Source organism: Artibeus jamaicensis, unplaced genomic scaffold (assembly GCF_021234435.1).
Source record: "Artibeus jamaicensis isolate MK-2021 breed Jamaican fruit bat unplaced genomic scaffold, CSHL_Jam_final contig_387, whole genome shotgun sequence".
Lineage (NCBI taxonomy): Eukaryota > Metazoa > Chordata > Mammalia > Chiroptera > Phyllostomidae > Artibeus > Artibeus jamaicensis.
Genome location: NW_026521812.1, coordinates 35,039,764 through 35,052,557, shown reverse-complemented (window position 1 = coordinate 35,052,557; position 12,794 = coordinate 35,039,764). Strand labels below are relative to the sequence as shown.

The following is a 12,794-nucleotide window of genomic DNA, read 5'->3' as shown; positions in this document are numbered from 1 at the left end:
AAGTTTCTTTAATGTTCTTAACTTGGAAATTATTCAGTAACTTAATCACATTTCACTCTTTAGTGGGGAAAGAAAACCTTATCAAAAAGGTATATTCTCCTTTTATAGAATAAAAGTTGAAACATTCTCTACTTTTGTTCACATGCTGAACTGAATATTTAATGCCTAATTCTGATATACTGAGAGCTCAAAATCATATTCAGGGTTTTAAGAAACTAAAACTGTTTTACACGAACAAGATAGATATTTTAGATAACTTAGAAACTTAATCTAAAGATAGGATATAATGTGATAGATAAATGTTAGATAAGGGAAGAGAACTACAATCATTTCTTTGCAAATATGCTATTCACTGCTGCCCTCCCTCCGAAACTAGTCTTCGGCTTCCTCAGTTCATACAAGAGGAAGACACTCATATAGCATATTAAGCAAAAAACTTAAAGCATCTTCACATGTTCTCAGCAGCAATTGCTACAAATCCAAGGCACAAAAAGCACAATAAGATTGATTACCAAATAATATAACAAAAATATAACACAAACATGTTTCTACAGATATGATCCTGCCACATAAAAATTAGTCCATTGATTTTGTATTTGAAAGAAAGATTTTTATTTATAGTGATAGTTTGGAAATTTTTTAAATTTTGTCTCATTTAAGGAAGTTAGCTTTCTGGCCCTTAATCAAACTCCATCAGGATAGATAATTTCTGTAAAATAAGAGATAATAGCAGTTCCTAAAGTTTATCTGGCATATATATGGATAGGCTTTTATTCAAACCATCTTAGCTGCATGGTTATAACTTCCAAGTAGAATCTCTAAGTCATTTTTAATAAGTGTCTAATATGAATGTAGCTGGGTATCAAACAAAAGATAAAGTTGTTCAAGAAAAGAAGCATTGACAAGTTCAAGTAAAAAAATAAAATTATTTTTCAGGTGAAAAAAATAAGAATGGTGAACTGCTAGAGTAAAGAATTTAGCATGGCTTTCTCAGAATGGAAACTCCTTTCTTTTAAGTATTCATTGTTTCTTGCTCTAAGTAATATCTGTAATTCAATTTTCAGATATGACATCTATAAAATGAGAAGGCAATGTTTTACTCACATCCTGCAGCTTGATAATGTTAAGACCCAGAGAATTAAAAAAGAAAAAAAGAGAGACAATAACATAGAGGTAGAGAAATCAGAGATGAGAGAGAGAGAGGGAGGGGCTTACGTTGAGCGTCTTTGCTGACATTATGTGTGCCCCTATTTTTCACAGGGAGAGGAAGACAGGAAGCAGGGAGATGGGGAACACAATGGCAAAATAATTTAACATCTACTTAGGTAAGTCTTCTGGAATTACTGGGCAGCAAACTACCTAGTGGATTCCTTCAGAATATTCATTCTCCCACTGCAAATAAAAGCCTCTAACTAAAGGCTTATTCCCATTTTTCTCACAAACGAGGTACATTTTTTTGCTCAACATACATGACTGTGGACTATATACGGTACCTATGTGAGAAATTTAAAATCCTTATCGTTCAACTTCCAAATCACATTAAATTCTGCTACCACTTTAACAGATGGGAAAACAGATTTGAAGCAAAAGTAACCTGAGTTCTTCAAATCATTCCGTTTGCCTAGGTTAAAACTGGATTTAGAACACAGGACTACGGATACTCAACCATATGCTATTCTATCAGTGCTGACTGCTGAATAAGCCAAATTTGGCACTTATTCAATGGTTCTCAAGCGCTTTAGCAACCCCCCCAAATTAATTTTCAATGTGTTCCTATTGTCTCTGACTACACCCCTTTACTAATTTAGAGCTACTGTTTTAATTTAGAGACCTATGAAATAATATTCTGGCACACCTTGCAAAAGAGATATTAAATAGGTTTTCTCAATCTCACTATGAATGTTGGCACTGATGTTGCCTGAAAAACAATGAAATGCATGCATGGCTATTATTAAAGAGATAATGATGGAAGCAATACTGGAAAAATGTGGTCATCAAAGTCTTAACATTTTTTTCTTTGAACTAATATTTTGTTTCTGTTCAGTTAATACTGAAAATAATGATTTGTAACAGGACAGTTTTGACTTAACATTTAAGGCAACTATTAATTTGGAGTTATTATAAAGAAGTGCAAGAGTCCCCCCTTTCCTGTGGTTTTGCTTTCCGCAGTTTCTGTTACCACCGTCAATTGGCATGACTCCATGACCCAGGGCCACCCAGAGCAGGCGACCCTCCATCTCATGTACTGTCAGAAGGTCATGAGTAGCCTAAGGACATCACAGTGCCCACTTCATTTACTTCACTTCATCTCATAGTTGTATCAGCCCACATCACCACAAGAGAAGGATGAGTACAGCACAACGGGAGTTTGAGAGAGAGAACACACGTTCATATAACTTATATTACAGTATTTATAATTGTTCTATTTTACTATTAGTTATCATTGTTAACCTACGGTGCCTAATTCCTAAATTCAACTTTGTTATCGATACGTATGGGTAGGAAAAAAACTTAGTATGTATAGAGTCTGGTACTCTCTCTCTTTGGTTTGGAGCACCCACCGGAGGCCCTGGACCGTATCCCCCCTAGATAAGCTACACAAAATCTTTAGAGCTATGATGTCAAGTCAAGAACATGAAACAACATAAGCTTGTGGCAACCCTTAAGCTTATGGTAACTCTTATGGTAGCAGTGAGCGACTGGGTGGTTAAAAAGTTTGGGAAGAAAGTAACACATGTTCTTAAAACTAAAATTTTTGGTTAAACATCTGCATGAAATGAATAACACACTCATAGACAGAAACTGGGGTGACAGTGACATCTGACAGTCAACCACATAAAACATTTTGCCATGTATACTGAGCACTTTTGCCCAAATTTTTCAATGAAAAATAAGGATGTGCATTATACATGGGTAGTACCTGAAATACTTTGTAACTGTTCTTGTGTTTTGTAATTATTTGTTACATAAAATTTCTTGTACCATATATCTTCAAAAATAAATGCTAAAATTCCTTTATAATACAAAAGTGAAGTATCTTAGTAGAAATAAAAATTGAATTAAAAAATTAAAATGACAGATTTTTTTCCTGAAAGTTTGGGCCAACGGCATGGGGCGCATTATACAGGACAAAACATGGAAGAATTTAGTTGAGTTCTCCAACTCAACTGCTCTAAAATAGGCTACATGGAAACAAAGCAATCCACATCCCCCAAATTCAGCTGGTTTTCTGTAAGTACTAGAAAAAAGTTTTTAGGGTAAATGACTTCTAAAAGCTCAATCAAAGACAAATTTCCTTTCATACATAACCCTGAAGTATACAGGAAAGACTTTCTAGGAGTTGTGCAATAGTAGCTTTATTTATTTATTTATTTTACTTTGCTTTACTTCTCAAATTTTTCAGCAGCATTTGAACTCAAAGCGAATGTTAATATAATGTGTCTATGGCAGTTAGGTACAGTAAGAAACATATAATTTTAATTTCCTGCCTTTTGATATTTTTAACTGAACATTTTTTTGTGTTTATATATTTTTTATTTTTTATAAAATTTATTGGAGTGACATTAGTTAATAAAATTATATAGATTTCAGGTGTACGACTCTATAATACATCATCTGTATATTGTATCGTTCACCACCCCTTAAGGTAGTTCCATTGGATTAATAAAAATTGGAAATATGTATAAAATTTGTTTTCAACATTTTATTACTTTTGTAAAAACTCTTTTACCTACTATTTTAATAACGTTATTTTTTTCAGTGCTACCACAAAGGCCTGGGATTGATTCTTTTTATTTTTTTTCAGACCTTAGGGCCTTAATGAGTAAAATAACATAAATTGATTATCCTAGAGCCAAGAACCACAATTTTGTCAGATTTCATATACTAAGCAAGTTTTCATTTAGTCCGTTCTTTAAATGAAAAAAAATCAAAAAAGGGAATGGAGGAAGCATATGAAACTTTTGTTTACTAGACAGTAACATTATTATTTATTTCAATATATCCACAAAATTATAATATACTTCTGTTAGAGTATCTATTGCAATAAAATAAAGGTAATTTAATTTTCACTACTTTAAATAAGAGTATTTAAATGTCCCATGTAACTCAATTGGTTCAAATAATATGTGGGATTTAAATCCCTTTAAAAAGAAAACAAAGGCAATAGGCTTCCCCATTTATAAATCAAATACTTAAGAATTATAACACTGCAACAAAATTCTGAACACAGAGAAATTTAAATATACAGGAGAATTGATACTGCATCCTTGTACTCTGACTGTCAAAGTCTCGTAACAACTGCACTCCCCACAGCTGTCTTCACTGGATCTCAAGTGTTCAAGCAGCAGGGTGTCAGGTCTTTGAGTACAAACTTGCACGAAGCGGTCTGTGAAATAATCAGGTACTGGTTTAAAAACTGTGTTCTGCCCTTTGCGACAGCATGGATGTAACTGGAAAGCATTATGCTTAGCGAAATAAGCCAGGTGGTGAAAGACAAATACCATATGATCTCACCTTTAACAGGAACCTAAATAACAAAACAAACAAACGAGCAAAATACAACCAAAGACACTGAAATAGAGAATAGGCTGACAGTGACCAGAGAGGAGAGGGGAGGGAATTTCAAGGGAAAAGGGGAAGGATTCACAGGAACAAGTATAAAAAACACATGGACAAAAACTAGGGGGAGGGGTGGAAATGGGAGGGAGAGGGAAGGCTGGTTGGGTGGGCTGGGATGGGAGTAAAAGAAAGAAAACTATACATGAACAACAATTTAAAAAAAAAAAACCAAAGTGTGTTCTCAATGAACAATCCCTAAAGGCCATGCTAAAAGCCATAGGCAAATTTCTACCCTTCAGTCTACACACTTAGGTGAAATGGAACAGTATCTCTTCTTTTTGAAGGCGAGTGCAGATGCTCGGACTTGCCTTGATACTTTAGGTTTATTACCCATAAAGGTAAGTGTAGGGGATGGCTTATCTAGTTTTATTTCTAAGGACTCTATCTCAGAAAATCCACAGACTTCTAGAGTTCTACAGCCAAGAAAGAGTCCCTGATCCTTAATGGGCTATTTTCTTAGGAATCTTAAACTCCGATTTTAACCTCAGGCTTTTTAACACCATCCTGGACATCAAGGCACTAATAATCCATCATCTCCGTCAGCTAAGCACCATGGCTGCATATTAGGGATACTTTCAAAAGACACGGATGACTTGACCTTATCACAATAATTGAATCAGGACATTTCTGGAGCCAGGACATTTTTATATTTTAAAAGGCTTCCAGGTTTTTAGAATCATCATTCTGTATGTTCTAGGTCTTTTCTCATACTATCAAAGTCTCTAAAGAATGCATGATAACAAAATATCTCCATTATAAAATTGAGTGGGGAAGTAAAATAAATTATTGAGAAATCTAAACATACATTTTAATAAAAATTAAAAAATCATTAACAAGCCAATAAAAAAGCAGGCAAATAACTGGAATAGACATTCCTCAATGGAAGATATACAAATGGCCAATAAAGGCTCAAAAACACGCTCAGCATCATTAGCCATCAGGGAAATGGAAACCAATACGACAATGAAATAACACTTATACCCTGTAGAATGGCTACAATCAAAATGACAGATAAAACAATGTTGGTAAGAATATGGAGAAATTAGAACTCTTATACACTGCTCTAGAAATGTAAAATGTTGCAGCCTCTTTAAAAAAAAAACCTGGCAGTTCCTCTAAAATAGTGGTGTCAAACTCATCTTCACCGGGGGCCACATCAGCCTCGCGGTTGCCTTCAAAGGGCCAAATGTAATTCTTGGACTGTATAAATGTAACTACTCCTTAACAACTAAGTGGGAGCTGGAGCTCCGTGCTGCCACCGGGTAGAAACATTGTGCAGGCTGGATGAAACAGCCCGATTTGCCCAATTCAGCCTGCAGGCCTTGAGTGTGCTGCTTGTGCTCTGAAGGTGAAACAAGTCACCATATAACCCAACAAGTCCATTCCTAAGTACATGCTCAAAAAAAATGAAAGCATGTATCAACACAAAATCTTGTACATAAATGTTCAGAACAGACTCATCTATAATAACCAAACGGTGAAACCAACTCAAATGCCCATCAAATAATAAATGAATAAACACAATGGAGCATTATTCAGCAACTGAAAGGAGTTAAATATTGACATGATATAACATGGATGAACTGAAAAACACTATGCTAGCTGAAGAAATCCAGTCACAAAAGATTGTGTATTATGTAATTACCTTTATGAGAAATTCAGAATAAGCAAATCTATAGAGACAGAGAGTTAATCAGTAGTTGCGAGGGGCTGGAACAGTGGGGAGAAATGGTGACTATTAATGGGTACAGGGTTCCTTTTGGGTGGTGATGGAAATGTTCTAAAATTGATTTGCAGTGAAGGTTGTACAATTCTATGACTATACCAAAAACTACTAAATTGTTTATTTTAATGGGTAAAATGTATGGCATGTGAATTATGTCTCAGTAAAGCTGTTACATATAATACAATCCATTAATAATGTAACATCAAATTTAACATTTAAGTAAGCAAATAAATAGTAGCAAGTTTTATCTTTTGATTATATATTACTTTGCTTCTCTAACACACATTCTATATTCATCTGTTTTCATAAAGCTGTATTTAGGTAAAATAAATTAACTATGAATTACTTTAAAATTCTGAACATCTATGATCAATATATTCTTCTTACCTATTTGTTAATTTTAGAGTCACATAAATAACAATATATATTTTATCTGACAAGTAGCAATTTTATCTATGTAATTTTACAACTTAAAAGAAATAGATACTTATCAACACCACACTTGCATTTAGGAGAGATTTTTGATGCATTATAGATAATGTGAGTTTTGAGTAAATATCTAAATAGATCTTAAATATTTTTTATTTTTTATTCACAGCATTTTGCCAGGCAAAGGCTGGTTTCCTTCCTTCCTAACCCTCAATTCTCCTTCCATGGGCTAACTGAATAAACTAGATTCAGCTTCTTTAGGTTTTACAGTTTCCAGACCTGTGATTTTAAGCAACAATTGAACTTTTTCTGAAGGAATTATGTGTATGTGTCTGTGTGTAAAATATGAGGCTTTGCAGATGTTTCCGGCCACAGTTATGCAGCTGCAAAAAGTTTATTAATTATGAAGTATAAGTGGATTCTTCTGTAATTGAAAGTGCCCAGGCTTTAATATTATTGTAGAATCTATGCATATGTAGTTAGAGATTCTAATACACGCTGTTATTTTTATTTATCACAGATGGACATTTTACTTAATTCAGAGAAAGTGGGTTGTTTCCATAGGAGCTTTTGAATATTGGTGTCATATTGATGTCTGTGCTTCTATAATGCAAAGGGGGAAACACAGCTTGTCAAAATTGTACTCCCACTGCTCAAAGTACTGACCTCATCTGGGACAGACAGATCCAGATTCCGTATTTTAATCCTATTGACTGTGCCTCAGTGGGAATAATTACAAAAGGCTGTCTGAAAGCCAGACCTCTTGTCATTGATGTGCTAGGATTTCTCATATTGAGAATGAACAGCGGGCAGGGAGGATGAAAACAGCATGATGTAATGAGTTTATTACAGCTTGTGAGGCACCGTCCAAAGTGCTGTCCAACTAACCTGTAAGAATTTAGAAAAGAAACTATGCACAATATAAAGTTTGTGATGACAGGTGCTCAAGTACTGACATAATTAGGGGGTCTTTAAAACTAAAAATAAAGTGTTATTTATTTGTGTTATTTAATTTAGTACTTCTATCGACAGTATGTAGTGGGAAAGAAACAAATATAAAATAAGAAGCTTTTACAGGTGTTATTTTTAAGACTTAGACTGTAAAAGAAAATAAAGCATTATGTAAACACAGTGTTTTCTCCTTTATTAAATTACCAATTCGGAATATGTTAAGAATTCTGCTGAGGTCTGACATTAAAATACTCTCTATTTTATCAGGATATCACCCTTATTCTAGTGACATTGCAAAACTGATTTAAAAGGTATAACGATGTCATGTTAGAACATTCAAAACCTTTTTTGTATTCTTATTCTATTGTATAAATATTAGACTATATTAAGGAGGTACTGTGTTGCAGCAAGAGCGAACTGGATTTTCACTGAAATGATCTGTGTTCAGATCTGCTCCAGCACTTACTGCCATGCAATTTGGACAAATCTGCTTCACATTCCTGGGCTTCCACGTCTTTGTTTCCTTGTTATTAATGATTGAGTGCTACAGACTTACTAGCCATTTTTATATTTCTATTTGTAATCCATCATCTAGCTGTTCAAACTCCCATATAATTGTCTTTAAAGTAATACTATAAAAACACATGTTTCTACCACCATTACCATACCCCCAAATCCCCACATACAAACCATCAGCCCCTAGTCTTTTAGTGGTGCCCCTGCAAGAGTGAGAAAGGTTCTCAAAGGCCATCCCTGACAGGGACCCTCCCCCTCCCAATCCACCTCTAACCCTCTCTGTCCCACTGCGGCCAAGCCCAGCCTGTGCTCCCAGAGATGTGCGCATCCACTTGGATTCTCGCAAATAAGGATCTAGAAATGAAGTTTGGAAGTTAAATAAATTACTTCAAAATCAACTCCCATAAAAGGAACGATTTCAAAATAAAATTAGACCCTTCTGGATCTCACACAATATTGTTCTCATATGTCCATTCTGAGATATCCAACTACAGACTAAAAAAAAATAATTATCTGTGAAATTTCAGAATTTAGTAACTCTGATGGAAAACAACTAAAATGTATTAATTTTTTAGTTGCCAGGTGAGAGTGTGAACTGCTCCCCAACAACCACAAATTATGCCGTTCAAGTTTCCCACATTTGGAGAAATTGCAGGGGTCAGCCCACCCAGAGTGCAATGGATAAGCCTCACCCTGGGCAAATCATTTTCGTGATCATGGTAACTCCTCTGGCCAGGTAAGTATTAAACACACACACACACACACATAAACATAGACACATGTATATATAGCAATCTTAAATCTAATTCAAGTTTATAGCAAAGTAATATAGTTATGGGGTTATCATGGATAAAAACACTTAAATTAGGAGAAGATAAGTGACCAAACTCAAACATTTCATTACTTATTTGTAGTAACTAACAAAAATGTGGCTTATTTTTGACAGCGTTATTTTATTTTTCTAAAAGATTTCCTTCAGGTCATGTCATCAGGAACAAGAAGCTGCAACAGCCAAGTTCTTAAACAGCAATACAACTTGTCCTTATATAAATGATCAGTTTGGCTTCCCCTCCAGCATGAAGTAGCTACATAACTTTTGTAAATTTGCTTCTGTTCTCTGAGCCCCGTTTTCCCATATTTAAAACAGGGAAACCTTATAATAAGATGACCTCATAAGATTGTTGTGAACTAAAGCACAGATTCATGTGAAGAACTTAGCACAGTGCCTAGTGGAGAATATGCACTCAATAAATAACTACTGTGAGTCTTTCACAAAGTGATTTTCCATGCCAAGTTCTCACTATAGTATCTGTTCTGATAAACACTGAGTCACTTTGCCATTTCCAGATGTATATGTATACAAGAAACACGAATTCTTAAGCAAATATAGCCAAATTACTCATTCCCTAATTAAATAATTATTGTTTGCCTATTCTTTGCACTGGCAGACAGTAGACCAAAGATAGATCTGCTAAAAGACAGATATAATGATATCTAAATCCCATACTCCTTGACCTAGCATCAAGTGGTATGTAAAAGCATTTGATTATGTCCTTCAGCTAATTAAGATTCTGATATTTCATAACAATTACTTATATAAATTATAAATATTGTGCCCTAATTTGTATCTTTTAGAATGTGTTTAATTATCTCCTAGTGCAGTGGTTAATAGAGATTCTAAAGTCACCTTTCCTGCCAAGCTGTGGTGTCTCATCAATGGGAAATGAGAAAACTATTCAGCGCAAGTAGATGTGCAGGAAATGTGTGTAGGGTCATATGACTGACCGATTATAGTTAAACTGGAGACCTATTTGTGGCAGTTCTTGGCATGTTGTTCTCAATGAGACTAATAGTGCATCTGGCACTATCAGAATATTCCACAAGGTCAGGTTACTTCAAATGGAAAGAACTTCAGCTAGCCCTGGCTGGTGTGGCTCAGTAGACCAAGTACTGCCCTGAAAACCAAAGGCTCACCAGTTCAATTCCAAGTCAGGACACATGCCTGGGTTGCAGGCCAGGTCCCCAGTGAGGGGCACATGAGAAGCTGCCAGGCATTGATGTTTTTCTCCCCTTCTCTCTCCCTCCTTTCCCCTCTCTCTAAAAATAAATAAATAAAATATTTTTAAAAAGAATTTCAGCTAGACAAGAAACATAAATACAAATGTTTGAGATTTTATTGTGTTTAATAAAGTGAATATATTTTAGTTCAATTCAAAGAATTAAAATTAGAGTATTTTTGAGTGATTCATCAATAACAGGTTTTTCTTCTATAATATACTTAAATCTGTATATTTAGAAAAGTCTTTAAAATCCATAGCCAACATAAAAAATTAATTCCATCTTGTTTCTTTTTTCTTCTATTTTTTCATCTTAATTTATTAAAGAGCAGTCCTTTCATTTCAAGCAGTTTCAGACAGGCCTTTTCCCCATCAGTTTTCTGCAATAATTTCAAAATGATTAAAACAAAATCACCAGTTAAAGCAATCTTTCTAGCTATTTTGTAAAGACTATTTTTCCTTATTTAGTCAGTTATAAAATCTGGATCAATACTAAGCCTTGTGAAGCAAATAACCCTAAAGCAGTTTAAAGCCATTTGAACATTTAGGGAGATAAATAATCATTTCTGTTATGCCAGTAGAAAATTTTCTGAAGATCATAAAGAAATCACTTTACCCTGAAGCATGACATTTACAAAAGATGCATTGGAACAATGATAAGATTGACCCAATCCTTAACTTTCAGAAATAAAAGAAAATAACAGGAAGAATAAATCCATAACAACAAATGATGCTGCTGAGCTCAACTGATTATTCAAAAAAAAGAAGGTAGCCACACATGCACGTAAAAGCAAACAAATATAGAAATGCATGCTCATGTGTATATATTCATTATATATAAGATAAACATTCATTAGAGATATAAAATAGTAAAGTGCTGTAAGTGCATTTCCACACTTCCTACTCCTTATAATAGAATATCAGTTGACTGCTAACTTTTATTTCCACACCAAGAATATAATCTGTCACAGCTATAGCTATATCTTATACATTTTGCATCCATAGCATTTTGCAAACAGATAATGCAAGTACTACTAGAATCTTTTAATACAGTTTTAGTAAAGTCTAGAAAAAGTAGCTATGTTAGATGTGAAAAATATGTGTGGTTTAGCTCTTTAATAATAATTAACTCATTCTCTAAGCTGAAAAATAACAATATTCTAGTTTTAGATAATCCAGAGTTGCTATATTCTAGAATGTATACAAGTTCTTGTATTTCTGGTAGTAATTTGGAGCGAGACAGGCCACTATTAAAATAAATACTTCTAATTATCACTTATATTGGAAAACACAGAAATATCACTGATGCCTTACATTATGAAAAATGATTTCAATTTATTTCTTACTGGCTCTCTTTCAAATTTTAAAAACAATTATTGTGGAGCAAACGAAAAACTCATTTTAATACAGTGGGTTATTGTATATTTTATTTTTTATTATGAACACAACTACATACATATATTTTTCCACACACCTTGCCTGTACATTTTTGTTTTCCGAATTTCATATGTTGTTATGATAAATTAATTCATTTAGCTTATAACCTATGGAGTAGGAAGCATGAAAAAACTAAGTGTTAAAGCCTATTTATAAGCATATGTATTATTTCACTTTTTTTAAGTTGAAATTTAAACCTAACAGGAAAATTGGATGAAAAAACATAAAGCACCTTTCATTAAATGTGAGCTCAGAAAAGCAATACAAAGTATCAATATATACTCCTGCATATCTCAATCTGAAACAACTAAGAAATACAGAAGTTAAATACTGCATTCTCAAGGTAATGGATAATAATGTAATGTGAACATTTCCAAAAACAATTTGATGAAAATTCTCTAGAATATAATGATTGATTCTATTTCTACACCAATGGTGCTGTAATATAATATTTTGTGTAGAAAGCTGAAAATATATAAAGTCATCCTAATTAATTATAATCAAATCACCTCAAAACCTACCAAAAGTTTTGAAAATATAAATTTATACTAATCATAAAACAGATAATTAGTAAGGGGAAAAACAGTTCAAAGATTGCCCCAAATGAAATGGTGAAGAGTGTCCAGAAGAAAAGTAGATAGACAGTTGTGAACATATACTGTCCCAGATCACACACTGTCCCAAATCACACACTGTCCCAGTGGAATGAGTCGGGTGATATTTTCATAATAGATTTATTTTTTAACATGTAAGTTAAATTACCCTTTGGTGTACATGTTCAACAAAAGATTGATAAGAATACTAGTTGAATATATGTCTAAAAAATAGTATGTCTAAAAAATAGTATGTCTAAAAATCCAAGGTGTGATTGGCTTAGTCCGATGTAATAGGGATAATCTAGCATTATATAAGAACTTGTGAGAAACACACTTTTGTAAGAGGATGCATACAAACAGGAAAACGAGTTATCTGAGACTTGAAAATACTCATGTGCTTTCATTTCACTTTGCCATAATGAACACAACACCTACAGCATGAAAAGAACAAGGGACATCTTT

General features: G+C 33.7%; 1 protein-coding gene and 1 non-coding gene across 6 annotated transcripts in view; both read right to left on the bottom strand.

Moving 5' to 3' along the window:
* EPHA7 (EPH receptor A7) overlaps positions 1 to 12,794 on the bottom strand; it is a 170,051-nt gene that overhangs the window by 109,084 nt on the left and 48,173 nt on the right. The window lies entirely within an intron of this gene.
* Positions 8,822 to 8,986, bottom strand: LOC119061548 (U1 spliceosomal RNA). The gene has a single exon (XR_005084812.2). It is a non-coding gene; the product is annotated as a U1 spliceosomal RNA (small nuclear RNA).